Here is a 13,304-nt window from a genome sequence, read left to right on the forward strand (position 1 = left end):
CAGCAAAAAAAAAAAACTTTTTAAGGGACGATGTTAGAAGTGAAATAAGGATAGAATGAATGTAACTGGATTATGGAAGAAATAGCGGACCACTGGAATGTTGACACTGCTGCCATTGAAGAGGAACTAAGTGAAGGTACATTTACAGACACAAATGTGGAATGTAGTTCTAATGAAAGGATGAAGATGTCCCAAAGGACGTGATGCCACCAAGTCTCTCCATTAAGGAAACTCTCAGACACAAGTCATGACTTTGACAGTGCAAAGAATAAAATGCTGGAAGATGACCCAGACTTTAAAAGGAGGATAACAATTCACCAAGACATAGAAAAGATGCTTGTTCCATATCATACATTATATGACAAGAAGGCAAGTGCTATTCAAACTGCTACTAATAATTTTTTAAAGAAATGAAACACTTCAATTCCCAGTGCTTCCAATGTTTTAAATTAGAGTATACTAAATAGAGATTAATTTTACTATTTTTTCATTTCTTTATACAATTAAAACAGGTTGTAAGGAACAGCTTGCATAATCCATTTTACCGGCTGCACTACCATGCAAAGCAAGGGCTGCCTGTTCTCTCATTCATTCTCTCTCTCTTCTCTTCTCTCTCTGTTTCTCTCTCATATCAATAAATGCACTGTAATAAAAATGGTACCATAATAGAAATGTTGTGAATCCTACTTTTTTGCTTCACATATATTATTTCCACGTCAACACCATTTTGCATTCAGTGAACGCAAAGTGATTTATTAAGACAACATTTGAATTATTGCTTTTGCTTTATGATTATGAAAAGTGCTACAATACGCTGCCTAAAAGTAGAATTGCTAAATCAAAGGGTAGGTGTGTGTATTTTTTAATTAGATAACACAATACTGAACTGAGTTTCTGAGAGTTACACCAATTTACACTTCCTCCTGGAGTGAAAGAGAACCACATCAAAAGTTGGTATTTGTAATCTTTCTAATATTTGCTAACCCGATCAGTGAAATATTTCTTTTCATTTTTTCAAGTTGTTGGACTAAATTAAATTTGTGTTGGAGCAAAATAAGACACCATGGCAAATTTCTATTTCACATTAGGAAGTATAAATGTTTAAGTCAGATAGTTTAGAGATACTTATACTCGAAGAGGCCTTTTTGTAGTTCTCCAAAGACCTTAACTGTTGTATAGCAATCAGTCATACCTCTGTCTTCATGGACTAGAAAATAGAGGTTACACGGGAACAGAATACAAGTTTTGGATTCTGTTTATTGTTCTTTTCACTGGCCTGTTGGCTACAGATGTTTAGAAGTTCACAGTGGTCCATATGGGTATCTATGTATACTAAAGATGCTTCTAACATTGGAATCCCCAGAAAAGAGAGTAGGGATAAATAGATATTGGTTAAGGGACTGGTTTTACATTAAGACTCTAAACATAACACTGAGAATGCAAAGGGGTGAGAAAAACAGTAGGTGTAAGTTAAAACTAAGCAATAAATCGAATTTATTTCAATATCAAAAGGTTAATTATAAACTTTAAAATATAATAATAACTTCAAAGATAAGCAATAACTTCATAGTTTATTCTGTTGTGAAATAATGTCCTTGCAATTTATGACATTTGGCTAGCAGGGTCACTTTTTAATAATTGAAAAATTTTTAATATTAGAAGTGTTTAAATTTCCAATTACTTTTGAATCCTCAGAAGGTCTGATAACATGAGACCTCTCATTCCCACATTGCAACTATAGACAGGGACTGGAAATGTAGCTGCTTCCTCTACAAAGGGACAAGGTCCATAGTTTTTAGCTCACTTTCTTTATTCATTTATATTCCCTGCCTACCTTTCGCTCAAGAGAGTAAACCAATCTTGAATTTCCTTATGAATTTATAATACTAGGGGAAAGAAATGAAAACTTATGATGAACTCTGATTAGCGTAGCCATTATACTTGAAAGGGGCGGCAAATAAGTTTATCACTCTCTTTAGACATTTTATTTCAGGGAAATGATTTTTTTTCTTTAATATTTTTCCATTGAGTTCTTTCTGACTAGCTGCCCAATCAGATGACCTAACGCCTAAACACTGTGAGCTAACACAATATCTAGGGGTTACATAGATGTCTACCAAATCTTCCATGGTCCTGATGCAAGCACTTATCAGACTTGATGCCAGTGTGATCTGCATTGTAGCTGAGAAACCTGGTCCTTTCATGTATTATCCCCATTAATACTAGTCCGCTTTTCCCTAAGAAAAGTGTATAATCTGCCTGAAGTCACTCTCAATACTTTGTGGGAAAGTTTCAACGTCCTCTGTGAAGTGTTAGGCTCTTCTATTCTAACTGTAAATGATTTGCTTCCGAATTGACTGGGCTATGACAAAATTCTCAAAATATATGTTTCAGATAAGTAAGTCGATTTACTTAGTTACTTATTGTATGTTCTTCAAAACAACCATCACCAAGCAAGACGGGCACTGGGCTGGCTCTGCCATTTCTATAAAAAGATTCTAGAAGAACTCTACATTCGACTCTTATTCATTTTTCACACGTTAGAAAGACAGAGAGGCATTTAGCTGGTTTTCCATGTGAGGAATAGAATCCATTAGGACAATTAATAGACACGAACAATGCAAGCTTAGAATGAGACTTCCCAGCCCCCTAAAATAAAAGCTAATTAATCAAGGTCATTCACCCCTTTCTTGATGATCTCGCGGCACAAGGACTGTTCCTCAATAAAAGCTCTTTTTCTATTCTGTGACTTACTACAGCTACTCATGTACTAATTGTCAGAGGCCTGTATCTTCAGCATCTTTAGATGCACCACAGTAACTAGCTCCTTGGTCTGCCCAAAGCAAGCCCTCAATAAATGCCAGCAATCCACTGACTGACTCACACAGTGCCTAACTGAATACTCTTTATGTTCCTGCTCTGGGCAGGTGCATCTCTTTCCTCCATCAAGTTGATGCCAGTGTCCCATTAGCTCTGGTGACTTTCTGTCTGATCTACCCTTCTCTCTTCATCCCTCCCTCCTTGGCCCAGGATCAGGGATGGGCCACCTCTCACTTGGACTCTTGCAATCTCATTCCTATTGTCCTCCCTGACACTGTGGTCCTTCTAATACTAAATTCTGAGCATGACACTCCCTTTCAAACTCTTCAGTGCCCTCCCCTCCCTGCAAAATGAAAATTCTTGGGATAATATAAAAGGTCTGCCCACCTGTCCATCTGTCTAACTTACATTTCCCGTTAAACCCAGGATCCTATTGTAAATTCCGGCATAACCAAACAATGTTCCAACATGCCACCTCTCTGAGATCCTTTCTTTAGGTAGGCTGTTTCCTTGGCCTGGAATGTGCACCCCTACCTGTGGGCCTGGGCAACTGCCACTCACTCCTCTCTGCTCCAAACAGCCTCCTCTGAAACCTTCCCTTACTTCCCTAACAAGACACAGTTGATCTCACTTCACCTGGCGCACACCTCCAATAGAGTACGCCTCACATTGTAATCGAATTTGTTTGGAAGTGTTTCTCACTCATGGACTGTGAATTCCTCCAGGGAAGCAGCTGTTTCTCTTCTTATTTGAATCCTTGGTACTTGTTACTAACAGGTTGAGGGACCTCTAACCAGAGAAGGCACTCAATTCCAATTCATCTTGATTGAATTCAAGAAAGGACAAGGGTTGACTAGTCATTTTCTTGAAAACTTCATTCATCTATCCATTCATCTATTCATATTCTGTATTCATCCATTTATTGACTGCTTCCTAAAAATGGGTAGATTATTGTAATGGACACCCCTGAGAGGCTTAGTAAAAATGAGGTCACTTCACTTGTCAGGCCAGAGGCACTGAAAGCCAAGCTAACACACCTCAGAGTTTTGCTCAGGGACAATGTAGGCCAATTATTAGGGACAACACGTAAATATAATAAAGAGAATAATGCACATCACCATCACCATCATCATCATCATAATGGTATCTCACATGTGTACATCATTTCACAGTTTATAAAGAACTTAGATGTTTGCAACCTAGTTATCACAATTTAAATCACTAGAAATACTTGGGAGGGGGGTTCTGGGTTACGATCATCTCTAATTTATTAACATAAATGAGGCTTAGAAAGATTACATGGCTTGTCTAAGTTTACTTCGTGTGATAGCCCATTTCTTTACCCTTTCCTGTACACATACCTTTAGCTATCAAACTTTGCAGTTCTTCCACTTAGACTCTGGCTCTACGTTCATAACTTACTTTGACTAATGGGATGTCAGCAAGCATACCAGCAGAGATTTGAAAACTGATGCACACCTGGGCTTCCTTGCTCTTGCCCTCTGCCATCACCATGGGAAGCACCTGCCCGGGCTAGCCTGTTGGTCCCAGAGGAAGGAGGAAAAATACCCAGAGCAGAGACTAGTCACCTCAGCCATCCAAACCATGACTATATAGACAGCTAAGAATCTAGACACGTGAGTGAACTGGGTCAAGACTAGAAGAACTGTTCAGTTTGGCCCAAACTAAGTCATTACCCTCAGATTCATGAACTAACTATATGCTTATTATTTTAAGCCACTTAATTTGAAGGTGGTTATATATAAGGGATTATTATGACAATCTACCCAGTTAATAAAATTAAAACCAGGACTAGAGAAGATTCTTACTGCAGTCATTCTTTACAGATATTGGCAAATCTGCAGACATTAGGCGCCTGGGTATTGAAGGTTGAACATATCCAATTTCAAGGGTCCAGCTGCCTCTCCATTTCCTGGGGACTATCCACCTTGTGTAGTCCTGTGACTCATTGAGAGAGTGCAGATATACTTCTTTATATCGTGGACAGCTCATAATTTTCTAACTTCCAAAGTATCCCTCCTCTCAGAAAAACAATGTTTTTATAGCGTAACATCCCAGGCTATGCTAAATTGTGATTTGGAGACCAGTTGGAGTTAGATGAAGGCACCCACTCATGGGAGGCAGTTCCTGGGTCAGAAATGGGAGGAAGGAAGAGACGGATGAAGAGGCCAGTAGGAGATGTTTCTTCCAAGCCCCTCTAGCAATCAAGTATAATGACCCCAGGGAGAGAGGAAGGTCATAACACAGGATCCGGAACATGGGATTTGGCCAGCTGGGTCAGGACAAGAGGATGCAGGTGGAGGCAGAGATAATGCTTCGGGGCCCAGGTAACAAAGAATCTCTTAAAGCGGACCCCAGAATATGACTCTCGTGAAGGGAGATCAGAATGCTCTTCAGTAGCCCTGGACCTTGGCAGCATTTGTTGTGCTGGGCAGAACCGCTCTTGGAGGAGACATGATACACTTAGGGGCTCGGCATCCATGGTTCTGAGTGACCACGCCTCATGCCTCACCACATGTCTCGTGGGTACCAAACACTAGCGAGTGGTCAGGGACAAAATCAGAGCAGTGTCCTCTGGGCTAAATGGACAATCAGAAATAACCAGGTGGCTTTGAAGTGGGTGTTAATGTAGGTGGGTTAACGCATTTATGTAGGTGGGAACTAGGGACAAGAAAGCCAATTTTAGTGTGAAAATAAGTGTTTAATCTAGAGGCTAGTGATGCCAAGAGGCTCAGCTTCCAACTATTAAAATTAAAATTGAGAGTGCTGAGAGGTAGCATGCAGAGTCAGAAGGCGCTGGCGGTGGGGTCAGCTTCTGGACTGTAGCAAGTATTTACTGAGCACCTGCCTAGTGCTTGGCAGTGAGGTTGATGCTGTGAGAAAGACAAGACGAATTGAACCTGAGCTTAGTCCTCAAGGAGTTGGACTGGCCCAGAGGAGAGAGAAATTCAATGGAAGTAACTCTACACCAGACTTGACCTTGCCAATGGACCTGGTTGGTTTTGGTTATGCAGCCCTGGTGCCATCCGTAAGCATTTTGGGATATAAGCAGAGAGGTGGTGTTCCATCTTTGATTGCTGGTCTTTTTGTTGGATTTTCGGCTGGTTATGGAGCTTACTGTGTCTCCAATGACAAGAGAGGTGTAAAACTATCACTGTTTACAGCTTTCTTCCTGGACACCACAATTGGGGGTGAGGTTTAAGAGATCCAAGAAAATCATGCCAGCTGGGCTGGCTGCAGGTTTAAGCCTCATGATGATTCTGAGACTTGTCTTATTGCTGCTCTTGTCTCACTCTGAGAATTCGGAGGAACTGAAACCTAAATCCGTGTCATTCTGATGTAACGGGCAGAGCCTATTCTTTGTATTGAAAAGATAAATTTCAATATGGAAAGTTCAACATGGTCTTATTTTATGTTACAAACCATAAAAGAAATACCATCACCTCTAATATGGACAATAGTTTGAGGGTTTTTTTTTTAAACAAATGGTTTAACTGTTTTCTAATTATCACATACTGGTTTCATTAAAGCTATTTAATAAATCGTGATGCACTCTTTGATTTGCTGTCATGTTTTATAGATGTGGTATTTTTTTGATAGTTCCAAATACTCATGTCTGAAATAAGTTTAAATTAAACTACAACTTATCAGATGATGGAATGCCCCTTAAGTGGGCTTCACAGAATGCTAATGTTATCTATTTGTCATTTGTGTTATATTTGAAATTATTTTTTTTTCCATTTTAATTGTATTACTGCCAATGTTTTTTTTCCTTAAAAAACTTCAGCCTCAGCACACTCTGTACCAACAGAACGTATTCAGTATTCAAATAAAACACATTCTGTTTTAAAAAATTAAGTTAAATTAAAATCTAAATGTAGTATCTCCATGATGTAATACCACACCTAACGGAAGGAATCAGATGAAAAAAGACAGATAATATGAAGTGTTGGCCAGGATAAGAAACATGAACTCTCAAACAACGCTGGTGGGAGTATAAATTTGTTCAACCACTACTGTTGAGGAATGTCTACCAAGGCTGACTTATTCAAATCCTCTGACTCAGCAATCCTCCTTCTAGGTATAAGTCCAACAGAAATATGTCCCTCTATCCACCAAAGACATGTATAAGAAAGTTCACAGCACCACTGTTTGAACAGGGAAAAACTGGAAAACAGCCACAATGCCCATCGATAATCACACTAGATGACTAAGTTTTGAAACAGTCACACATGGGATACTATACAGCAATCAGAATGACCTACAACCACCCCCAATAATCTGAATGGAGCTCACTAACTTAATACTGAGCAAAGGAAGACACAAAAGAGACATAGTGTATGATTCCATTTGTAGAAAATTTGAAAACAGGCAAAATGAGTCAACGCTGTCAGAAATGAGGATGCTGTTATCCTGGGGAATTGGGCAGTGGTGTCCAAAAGGGGCATAAGGTGGGCTTTTGGGTGATGGTCATGTCCTGTTTCTTAGTGAGAGTGCTGGTTACATGGATGCTTTTAGGTTGTGAAAATTGAGTTGCACACTTATGCATAGTTTTCCATGTGTATGTTATACTTTGATAAAAATTTTAAAACTTGGTATTAAACATCAAGTTGAAGTAATATGATGTGATATGATGTGATAAAAATTTGGTTGTCTTACAAATAGCTGACACTGTGTAGTGTTGATAGTGTCGGCTATTTGTAAGACAACCAAATTTTTTTTTTTTGGCCACGCCTCATGGCTTGCAGGGTGCAGGATTGAACCTGCACACTCAGCAGTGGAAGTGTGGAGTCCTAACCACTGGACCACCAGGGAATTCCAACAAACAAATTTTTATTTCAGCAAATAATGCTCTCTGAATTTTAGCTTTCTCATTTTAAAAATGGGGAAAATGATATCTGTTCTATTCATATGGTTGATTTGAAAATCAAGTGAGTTAATGGGTATAAAAAAACTTCATAAACTGTGAAAATGTATACACATGGAAGATATTCCTGTTGGAAAAAAAGTAGAGGAGGTTTCGATTTTAATTTTTAAATGACTTTTCACTGTTAGGGAATAGCTCCCTTTGGCAAATGACAGTAATTGTAAATGTTTTGGATCAAATTTTAGAAAGCAGGTTTGTCAATTATATAATGGTCTTTAATGTACCCAGATTGTTGCTTTTGTTTCAGAAAACAGAAAATTACATGATAGCTTGTAAATGGCACATTCAATTTCACACACTGAGAATGCCTGAAAAGTAAAAGGTCCACATATAATGCAGGAACTCAAATTTAATGGCACCAAATGATACATAATTTGATTCGTTCAGCCACATTTCCAGAAATTAATCACTGAGTGTTAGTGTCTTTCTGTCCTTTGTGACTTGGTTTGTCAAAAGAAAACTGCCCTTTTTGCCATATCACTACTAATCAGCATTAGATGGCATTTCAATCCAGTGCTCAGCATCTGGAAACATTTTAAAAGGTCAGACTGCTACTCCCTTATTCAATTTACTAAAGTTTCACAAACATAATGAGCCTCCCAAGATGCTTAGAAACACCTTTAGAAATCAATGGAAACTTTGTTAGAGCAAAAATTGGGAGAAAAGATTAGGAGAGGAAATTGGAATGAATGATCTGTCGCTTCTTCCTCTCCCACTGATGTTTTTTCTCTAGATCAGAGTGCCTGAACAGTACCACCGTTGAACTTTTAGGATGGCTAATTCTTTGTGGGGTGGGAGCTGCTATCCTATGCATTATGTTTAGCAGCAGCCCTGACCTCTAACCACCTGATGCCAATAGTCCCCTCCCCCAACATTGTGACAACCAAAAAGGTCTCCAGCCAAAGCTAAATATCTCCAGGAAGGGAGAGGGGGTTAAAATTTCCTCCAGGTGAGAACAACTGCTCTGGATGGAAATCTGCTAATGCCTTTGTCTTCAGATCTTCTCCAAGATGTTGACACCTTTGTACAATTTTCCCAAACTTTCTGGAAACAGTCTGGATGTAAGGTGCCCAGCTAAGGTGTGCAAGTAACCGGGTGGTTTGGCAAACCCATGTTGTTCTCTGGCACAGTGGGTCAGTGCCTTTTGTGAACATCTTTAGAGCATACCTCCATTGACAGCATCACATTTTGAGAAGATCAGAGAGGACTAGAAATCAGAGGACAAGAGGCAATCACTGAGGGGAATGAAGACAATATTCAGGTCTGCCTGGGAAGGGACTTGATGACGCCTCTCCGTGTCTGTGTTTACCTGGTGCATGTGGAGCTGCCCTGCTCACATCCCCTCACACTTACTGGTGCAAAACGCCTGGCTTCCAGATGCCAGCAATTGAGATTCTTTGCCTTTTTTCTGGCCACTGAACCACCTTCAGCTCATAAGCAAAGGTTGAATGGAAGTGCAGGGAAATCAGTTTCCCTGGGAGCAGAACCTCAGTCTTTGATGGACTGGATGAGAATTGATGGATAACGAGCCCAGCTCCCTCCAGCCTCGACTGGGACATCCCTGGTGTGTGTTCCCCACTCGGTCCCCCCAGTCCCTCACAGGACTGAGCTCCAGCTGGTAACCTGGCTGCGTCCCACTCACTGTTTCACTTCCTGGCTTCACCCTCAGTGTTTCCTTGGATCACCTCCAAACACACTACTTGCACTTGAATCCTGTTTGGAAGTTTGGTTCTGAGGAAAATCAAAGCTAAATGGTCTGGTGGGATATGACTTTTTGCCGTCACATTCTGGAATATTCCAAACCCATGAAGCTAACCTTGGGAGAATTAGACTCCACAGGGCTTCTCGGGGTCCAACTTATTTGATCAGAAAGAATACCTTCTCCAGCCTTTATGGGGAGTTGCACAGTAATAACCCTTTTTAGAAGGGCAAACGGCACAATACAAGTAGGTGGTGTTTTATTCGTCTGTTTTTTGTCATTCACTCATGTAGGCACAGAATGTTGCATGGTAACTCACAGCTCTATGAACTGTAATTTACTCTTATAAGGTTATAATCTAGTAACAAACAATTTACAATGCCTGTTTAAAGGGAAAAAGAAAAAAGGTTTCTATAGGACTCTGAACCTCCACAGATGCCAAGTAAGCAAACCCAGAGAAGGAAATGTACTTGCTTATTTCTTAAAAACATAGCTCAGTCATATAACCAAGTGATAAAACACAATGCCTCTTACTTTAATGTCTGAGTTTAAGAAAATCTCTCTATATAACTCTTTAGTATGTTTTCCTCAAAATTCAACCCGGTTTAATGTCTGGGTTTAAGAAAATCGCTCCATATAACTCTTTAGTACGTTTTCCTCAAAATTCAACCGGGAATGGTTTTACATGATGAATTGAGCCATCAATTAAGAGGAAATGCAGTGAAAAACACACATGTGAACTACAAACGTTAAATGGATAACAGACAAGTAGGAAGTGTTTATCAGTACTATATGCATATGAGAACTTGTTGCTTAATCTTTTTGAAATCAGGTTTAGAATTCTGATGAAATACATAGCATTTAAAACCTTTTTAGAATTCAAGACTGCATAGTGTTTTAAACATATCTGTTTACTGATTGTTGGGTTAATCAAAGACTGTATTCATTTTTGTTATTTACCCATATAATCAATTTAAAAAAGGTTTTAAAAGTGTAAAAATGACTAAACCTCAAAGAAAAGTTCTACAAGACAGAAGGATACTAATAAAATTTGAGAAAGATCCCATTTACAATAGGGAGAGATAGTCAACACTGCAATTACTGAAGAGATTAAAAAAAAATCTTGCAGAGTAAGAACTGGAAATGTATGGAATCAAATGTGATAGGACTAACCAAATAAGACCTAGGCATGGCAGATTAAATTAATTAATGCCTGTATCCATTCTGGGCTTGCCAATGTGGCTTACTTTGGCTAATGAAACAGCATCAACTTGATGTAATCAGAGGCTTTAAAATGTGCATGGGTATTTTCACACAGTTTCTGGAGGGCCACCACTGCTCTGAGAACACACCTGGGCTAGCCTGCTGGAGACGAACAGACCACGAGGAGCAGTGCTGAGCTATTCCAGTTGACCATCCTAGACCAACTAGCTTCCAGGTACCCCACCTGGCCCAGAAGTAGAACTGCACAGCAGACCCAGAGATTCGATGGAAGCAATAAAGGTTGTTGTCTTAAAGCCACTAATTTCTAGAGTGGTTTATTACTGAGAGGTATTAGATATACCTGATATGTTAGGTGCAGATAATCAACAATGACTGGAGTAGAAAACAAGGTGGGAAATTTTTGTCATGAATGTTTGAGTTAGCTCTTATACTGGCAGTAGGATGTTGGGTGCAAGAGTTAAACATATTAAATAGATGTAGGCATCATAGAAAAGTTTTGTGATCCCATTGTCAGAGGTGATTTCTCTATTAGGAGATTTTCTAAACAATCATAAAGTAAAAATTCCACAGAACAAATACACAAGTGCCAACACTCAACAGTTCTCACCAAGCACTGAAGTTAAATCTTTACCTGGAATTGTCCATGTTACATCGGAACTCATGGCCTGATTAATCAAAGCTTGGAATTTTATTAGCAATTGTTAATTTTATTAAGAAATAGTAGTGATGCACATGTGCCACGTACGCTATATATGCTACACTGCTAGTATGTTTCACCATGCTTTTTAAATGCTATTTGTTTCAAGTAAAGAACAATTGACACTGGTCTCATAATATTTAAGTTTCGATAATGCCTTAAATAAAACTAGTGATTCTCAAACATTGTTGCATATTAGAATCACCCGAATTTCTTTTTTCATCCCAATGCCCAGGTGACACCCTAGAGCAAATACACTAGAATCATGGGACCATGACACAGGCATCAACATTTTTTCATCTTTTCTCAGGTGATTCCAATGTCCAGCCACTTTTGAGAACCAACAACCTAGTCCTAAATCTGTGCTGTCCAGCTCGATAGCAACTAGTCACATGTGGCTACTAATTATTTGAAATTGCAGTCTGAATTAGGATAAGCTGTAAGAGGAAAATACAAACCAGATTTTGAAGATGTAGTATGAAAGCAAATGTAAAATATTTCATTAATAATTTTTTATATTTATTACATGATGAAATGATAATATTTTGAATATCTGGATTAATATATTATTGAAGTTAATTTCACCTGGTTTTACTTTTTAAAATGTTACTAGAAAATTTTAAATTTCATATGTAGCCCAAATGTGTGGGTAACATTTCTTTCTTAGACAGCACTGACCTAGACTGTCCCATTAAACTAGAATATAAGGTATATAAATAATTTTAATATTCATGTGACTTTACAAAACCTTGCTTAATGAAGTATGTGTTTACATTCTAGAAAACTGGATATAATTTTCTGTAGTGTAGGAGGTTCATTTTTAAAGAAACAACCCTCTATAACCCAGAACTGGGTTTGTTGCACTGTTTTTGTCGTTGCTTATGCAAAATAATTTGCATGTATTTAATTTTTATGATTATACTCAATTCAATATTTTAAATGTCATATTGATGGAACGTTTACTTAGGATTTAAAAGTACAGGTATAATTAAAATGTGCAAAAGTCATCTTATTGAAAAGTTGTGTGTCAATGACATTTTGTCCGTGGGATAAAATATTAAAGGGAAGAGGGAGGTAGAACTGGAAAAAATAACAGATATTGTGCCTGCTAGCCATTTTATATTATATTTTGATTTTTCATGATCAAATATTCTTATAGTAAGAAATACTTATATTGCCATTCTCTTTACTGAGTAGGCAATATTCTACTTGTGATGCTCACCAGGTTGAATTCTTTTGAATAGTATTAATTTTAAAAAATCATGGAGAGAGGATGCCGTGTATGAATCTGTAGTGCAGAGCTATGTTTTAGTTCTAATTTTAAACCATTTAATGTGAGCACATTGGTTAATTCTGCAAGGCACCATTCCAGAGTTGGTAATTTTTTAAAAAAATTTGGTCCAGGATGTATTTTAACTTATTCCACATCTCCTATTATCATTATTATTCATCAGATGATAATTAACATCCATGGCTGGAGGCCATTCCTTTCAATTTTATTAAAACTCTTCCTTTTCTAGTATACAGTTTCCTTTAATCCCAGATTAATTTATTTCCCACTCACTGTGGCAAATCTCCTGAAATGAATATATTCACAAATTCTTATAATAAAATAACATCCTGATTATTTAAAAATTACTAAAATGCTGTGTATTTTCCCAAAATCACTTGCTTTTGTCAGTCCTGCAGTTGGCTTACTCTCATCCACAGTGGAATATTTCATTCTCAGCCAAAAGGAAAAAGGGGGTCACATCATGACAGCCCTGGCTACAGAACAAACATGATGGCCATCTCTGTCCACCTGGTTCATGGTTTCCAACTCAATTATTCCTTGTCCTTTTATGAACTCTAATCCCCACTGTTTGTTATTGTCACGTTAGATTTTTATGTATTCTCCTCATAAATCTTCATGAGGT

General features: G+C 38.3%; 1 pseudogene across 1 annotated transcript; it reads left to right on the plus strand.

Moving 5' to 3' along the window:
• Positions 1-5,827: 5,827 nt before the first annotated feature.
• On the plus strand, positions 5,828-6,179 carry LOC309816779 (transmembrane protein 14A-like; annotated as a pseudogene). Its single transcript has one exon. The product of its transcript is annotated as a transmembrane protein 14A-like (transcript).
• The last annotated feature ends 7,125 nt before the right edge of the window (positions 6,180-13,304 follow it).

This window comes from Mesoplodon mirus (genome assembly GCF_964341445.2).
Source record: "Mesoplodon mirus genome assembly, chromosome: 15".
In the NCBI taxonomy this organism is placed as follows: Eukaryota; Metazoa; Chordata; class Mammalia; order Artiodactyla; family Ziphiidae; genus Mesoplodon; species Mesoplodon mirus.